At 47.1% G+C, this 6235-nt stretch overlaps 1 long non-coding RNA gene across 1 annotated transcript in view; it reads right to left on the bottom strand.

Annotated features, from left to right (window-relative positions):
- LOC119323273 overlaps positions 1-5229 on the bottom strand; it is a 10441-nt gene extending 5212 nt beyond the window's left edge. Inside the window, exons 1-3 of the long non-coding RNA XR_005156197.1 lie at positions 5003-5229; positions 4703-4914; positions 4567-4614 (exon numbers count right to left, since the gene is read on the bottom strand). This is a non-coding gene — a long non-coding RNA (uncharacterized LOC119323273). The remainder of the gene's footprint in view (positions 1-4566; positions 4615-4702; positions 4915-5002) is intronic.
- Positions 5230-6235: the final 1006 nt, after the last annotated feature.

Raw genomic sequence — 6235 nt, 5'->3', positions numbered from 1 at the left:
TTGGTCGGGCAACCGTCAAGTTGTGACTTGAACGGGGATAAGCCTGGGTGTTTGTCAAGAGTTTTACTGCCTCTTCAGCATCCACGACCTTCCATGCCCATCTGAGGACCTTCACTAAACTAGGTCATGCTATGGCAAGGTCGACGATGCAAGCAATGGATGCCGGTCCCCCCCTGAAGGCACTGATAACCAGGTAATCAGGAACCCATGGCATGTTGTTGGTCCTGATAAACTGTAGGATGCAATCCAAAGAGGCCCCTCCTCGCCCTGGTGGACACACTCTAGATCGTCCCAATGCTCGATCAGGCGTGAACCCCTAGAGGTTGGAGACAAACTTGTGACATGAGCAGGGGAAGTTTGTCAACCACAACCTGGTTCAATTCGAGGGTGGCCACCAAGTATTGGGCCATTACCCCATTGTTTCCCCCGACAACTTCTGTAGTCATTGCGTACATGTTAGGAACTTGTTAGGGTCGATGGTTCCATCGAATCGCTCGATGGAATAGGCGTGGATGCCCTTCAGCCAAGGAGTTGATCGCAATTCTTCGGTTAGGGCTAGGCACCCCTGAATTTGCTGCCTTGGTGTCGGCCCAGTGAGAACCAGGGTCTCACAGAGTCATCAACCATGGGACATGACAACGCCGCCAAGCGTGCTAATGCAGTTACCTCCTAGTAACGGCAAGGTGAAGATCCAGGACAAGGAGGGCACCTCTCCAAACCAGTAGTGTCTCATCTTTGCTGGCAAGCAGCTTGAGGATGGTAGCACCCTTGCTGGCTGTAACATCTAAAATGAGCTGACTATAACACCCAGAAGGAGTCTACCCTTCACCTTGTCCTCCATCAATATGGTGGTATGCAGATCTTTGTGAAGAACCTCACTGACAAAACCATCACCCTTGAGGTTTAGTCCTCTGACACCATCGCCAACGTCAAGACCAGGGTTACAAAAGAGGGATTCTACATCCACAAGAACAGCTAGGTATCGGTTGTCGGGGTCTCTTCCCGGCAGCCCACATACACCTTGGGCGTCGCAACCACGTCTCTCCCTATCAACTGCCATTTCGGTAGCGTTCCCCCGGTAGCGCTTCTAGGGGTCAGCCTACAACGACGCCTGACAGCAGGCTACAGTGGCGCGGTACAAGTATGCCTGCCACAGCCTATAACAGCACGAGGCCAGCTGTCACCCGGAGGGGGCTGCTACAAGGTAGAAAGGCGAAGTCGAGGGTGACATGTCACCCCGCTTTTACCAGGAGCATGGCACATCTCCCTCTACGTGCGACGATAAAATTGAGTGCGCCTACACACCTACTCTGACAAGACAGCCGTTGCACCTACCCGACAAGGGTTAGGCAGACATGTGTCCCTGCATTTCATGAGGACTCCTAGCTGTACTCCGGCCACTGTGGTATCCCCTTGTTTCATATAAAAGTAGGACCAAGGCCGCATTGCAAGGGGGTTCGCATTGTTGGAGAATTAGAAGAACACCAGAGAGCTAGGACTATGAGAAGGGCTAACCTCCCAAGAATAAGTGATTTTTCCTCCTCAAGCAGCTCCGAGAGAAGAACCTTAGTTCACCATTGTAATCATCCACCACTTAATGAACTAAGCAGCAGGCGTAGTGTTTTACATCTCGGTGGCATTAACCTGGGTAAAAAACTTGTGTCATTTCCATCATCATGCAGTAGTAGATCTTGAGTGTTTAGCCCCTGGCCGAACAAAAAAGGGGTGTCTCTCACTCCCGGTGTCATGCTCGCACGCCCGACACATGGTGAACGCCCTGCCAAGAGTACTCATCAATACTTAGCTTTCTTTAGAGCGACGAGATGATGATGAGTAGCATCATCTCCAACTATTTAGCTTGTCCCGCAAATAATAAAAGCTTCAACCTTCAAAGTGGGCAGGAGTTGGGACCGATTTTTCCCCAACGAGTTACCGGGGAGGAGATTATGGGGCTCGCTCGAGCCAAAGTTTAAAAAAGACTGCACCCTTGGTCATGTTGCGATGATCTGATCTTGCACCGCCGACATGTACATGTGCTCCCGTCATCGTCCTTGGTAGCATCTTTACTGGAAAAGGCCCATGCAGCCCACGAGGGCAAGAAACTTCATCGTTTGCATGACACCTTCCACATACCGGGTGACATGCATTGGTGCGTTCCTGCAAGATTTGTCAATGTAACAAGACTAAGACTATTCATCATGTTGTCCTGCTTCAGCCTCTGATGGTGCCCTTGTTGGTCTAGTCGGATATCTCAATGGATTTTATTGAGACCCTTCCTCGTGTCCATGGCAAGACAGTGATCCTTTCTGTTGTTGATCACTTCTCCAAATACGCACAGTTCATGGCATTGGCACATCTGTACATTGCTATCTCGGTGGCATGAGCTTTCTTTGACAATATTGCTTGGCTCCATGGGCTTCGACAGTCCGTCGTAAGAGACCGTGACCCTGTCTTTACCAGCAATTTCCCGCACAACATCTTCCGTATTTCTAGGGTCCGCTTGCATATGTTTCTCTGGGGTTCGCTTGCATATGAGCTCAGCGTTTCACCCTCAGTCTGATGGTGAGTACAAGGTGGTGAAAAAGGTGATTTCTATGTACCTTGGGTGCATGACAGGAGATTGACCTCGTGGCTAGAATGGCTTCCTTGGGCAGAATACTGCTACAACACATCATACCATTCCTCAGCTGCATGACACTCCTTCAAGGTGGTCTATTGTTGTCACCCTCTTGCTCTACCGACTTATAACAAGGGCGAAGCCAAAGTTGAGTCAATAGGGACCGCTTTGCAAGAATGTGATAAGTTTCTAAAGGAGCTTCATGAGTGTCTACTTCAAGCCCAACAACACAGCAAGAAGTACTATGATGACCATCATCAGGATCTGTCCTTTGTTGGTGAATGGGCATGGTTGTGGCTTCACCACAAGCAAGTTGCTTTCAGTACGAGGCCATGCACTGTGCCAAGTTAGCTCAGCGCTTTTATGGACCTTACAAGATTCTGGAGCGTGTTGGTTCTATTGCCCACATGATGGATATCCCGGAAGGCTCTCGCCTACATGATGTCTTCCATGTGAGTCTTTTGAAGAAATTCCATGGTGTCGCTTTTAACATGACACCACCATTGCCGTTGATTCAGGATGGTAGCGCCATTCTAGAACCTGCCAAGGTACTAAGCTCAAGCATGCGTAGAAGAGTGAAGCATGTGCTTGTTCAATGGGTGTGTTCTTTGGAAATGGACACGACTTTGGAGCCCCTTGCTGACTTCATCAAGCAGTATCCAGATTATCAGCTCGAGGATGAGCTGGTTGTTGAGGAAGGGAGAGATGTTATGTGGGTAATTCTTTATGGTGGGCGCAAGGCAGCAGGGTCAGGTTAGGATGTGGCTAGACAAGGGCAGTTTGATGTCCTGAAGAATGCATCTGCTCTGGTAGTCTCCAGGTTCTGTTAAGGTAGTCTAGTTTGAGTCAGATTCAAATTAGAGTCCAGAGTATGTCAAAGTAGTAATAGTTTGTGTCCCATATAAAGTACCTACTTGTGTAAGCTAGAGGAAGCAATAATCAATAAAGTTTAGTTTCCCTAATCCCTGTTCTCTTATCTCCAATCCCTGCTACCTTCTGGTACTGTGCCGGCGACAGCGTCGCCTCACCAACGACCAGTTTTACCCCAAGCACCTCCAGGCCACGGGATAGCCCTCAGATCCAGGAGCTGCCCCATAAATGCTACCATGAAGTTCTAGAAAAAATATGTTCTAACCAAGTTTAGTTGAGCCATGAACCCTACTCTACGCAAACCTTAAAAACACATGAGCTAGAAATGAGCGTTGAAAGAATAAATCATATTGGGTTCATTTGTCCTAACTATAGTGAGGGAAAATAGCTTCAACCCGCCAAACAGGATTACATAGTCTAGAAGTAATTCGTTTCTGTGTTAGGAGAAGACAAATCTGCAAAACAGAGAATGCCATATTGCCAACTACCAGACTCTCTTACTAATCAGCATATTTTTATTTTATAACTCTTTTTAAGCTTGTAGAGATATATTACCATAGAAAATAGTTATGGAAGTTACATCCCAACGCCCATGAAATATCAAGCGATACAAGAAAGCAACTTGAGGAAGTATAACAGTTTACAAGGCTACTAAATGGGCAACCAGAATGAAAATTCTGTTTTCATGACGGCACAAACTTGCCATGAACAAAAGACTTTATCTGGCACATACTCCCTCTGTACCATAATATATTACCACAGAGGGAGTATATCAAATTACTTGATTTTTTCAGACAAACACCAAAGCTAGAATCACAACAATAACATCTCATCTGATATTAACACAGAGCAACATCACAACAATAACATAGTTCTGGTCAAAGAATATGGATTTTATACTCTGCTAGCTAAATACAAATGCAAGATCCAGTAGTCCAGGAATCAAAAAACGAAAGCGCAAATCAAAAGAAAGGGCAAATCAGAAATTGTGTTCATTCTCTTTTCTTGTATCAATGAAAAGATATGCATGCTTTGCGTATTCGCGAAGAAAAAAAGAAAGGGGGGAAGGAGGATATTACCAAACGTTGTTCACCTGCTGGACCTTAGTTGACTCCAAATCCACCGGGCTGCAAGCAAATCAAATCTGAGATGATGAGATGACAATTGGATGCGACGGGTAGATCTGAGGAAAGGGATTGGAAAGTGAGGTCGTACCTGCTCCACAACAATTGGGATCGAGAGGGGATGGTTAGGATGAAAAGAGGAAGGAGGTTGTGAGGCGAGGCGAGGCTAGGCTCCCTAGCCTCGAAGACGATCCTGACCTTGCGGCTAGCTTCACTGCTCGTGCCAGGGACGTGATGAGGCAGCCGGCGTCGCTTGCCGTGGAGGAGATGGCTGGAGGGAGAAGGAGGGCGCCGGGACGTCGTCTGAGGGAGGCGGAACCGCGGAAGTTCAGGGCTGCTGCAAGCTTTGATAAATAGAAATAGAATGCGCTATGTTTGTAGTAGTACGTACTTCTCATGAGACACCTTGTTAGATGAGGTCATTGGACAAGCATCGGTATGGCAGGATCTCATCTAACGAGGATCCATGCCGATCCATGGCGCGGCTTCTGAAGAGGGCGGGGAAGTATCGGAGGATCGCGGAGGCGGCTGCGTGGATCTCGTTGGAGAGGTGGTCACTATTGAATAGGGTGGGGCGGTGGTGTTTTCGTTAGGGCGTGGTGGGAGGGGTGCGATCTCACGCGAAGATCTTGCATTTCAGGCGGCGCCCGTATTTTTCAAACTGTTTTGTACACAAGATAATTAACTGTGCGTTGCAGTGTGTATACATATTCTACTCGTGATTTATCTGATTGACCGTGCATTGCAGTGTGTATAAATAATTTTTAAAAGAAACTGATGTTAAGGCGATCCTTCCGGAGTTGGGTTTGAGGCGTGTAGGCTCATATGCAAGGAATTCGTCGATGTGTTGCAAGGCCCCTAGAAGTGCTGATTTGCTCCACCCAAGCGCTGTGGCGAACAGGCACCTCCATGCATCAATTCTTCTCGGCGAGCAGATTTTTTTGTTTTGTTTTTTGAGGCAAACAACAACGAGCAGATTAGCTCACCATTCACCATTAGCAGGCCCCACCCCTTAGGAAAAAAAAACAATACCAGGCCCCGTCACCAGTAGCTCACCATTCACCATTGAAACAGGAAGGGACGCGTTTAGGTCTTAGGTCGTTTCCTTTTCTTTCCCACCGATGCGTCGCCGAGCCACTCCAGGGCAATTTTCGATCCAGCCCCGTACGGCTAACTTTCAATCTAAGACTAGAAATGCTGGAGAGGGTGAGGCGATCCTTGCGTGAAGGACGCACGCTGGCCTGCCGCACAGCAAGCACGAGGGGCAGCGAGTAGGGGAAAAGGTTAGGTTACTCACCTTTTCTCATTCTTCTTCTCGTTAATTTAGTCCTGGGCTTATCTTTCAAAATTAGATTAATATGTGTGAACCGTAGAACTATAAGAGCAGAAACTAGTCAAACTACAAATACAAATGTAAAGAATTAATTGACATTTGAATTGTTTATCCCCTCGTGTAGTAGAAAGATTTAGTCCATTGACATTTGAATTGATGTTCGCACTTGTTTTATACTTTTTGGCAACTTTTGATGAAAATTTAATTGTTCAGAACCAAACATCTGCATTCTTCCCTTGACGAAGGTTCAGTTCATTAGCCTAGAGTGTTCTGCGTGATATTTCTTTTATG

Source organism: Triticum dicoccoides, chromosome 6B (assembly GCF_002162155.2).
Source record: "Triticum dicoccoides isolate Atlit2015 ecotype Zavitan chromosome 6B, WEW_v2.0, whole genome shotgun sequence".
NCBI lineage: Eukaryota > Viridiplantae > Streptophyta > Magnoliopsida > Poales > Poaceae > Triticum > Triticum dicoccoides.
Note: the sequence above shows the minus strand (reverse complement) of the source record. Positions and strands in the feature narration are given on the sequence as shown.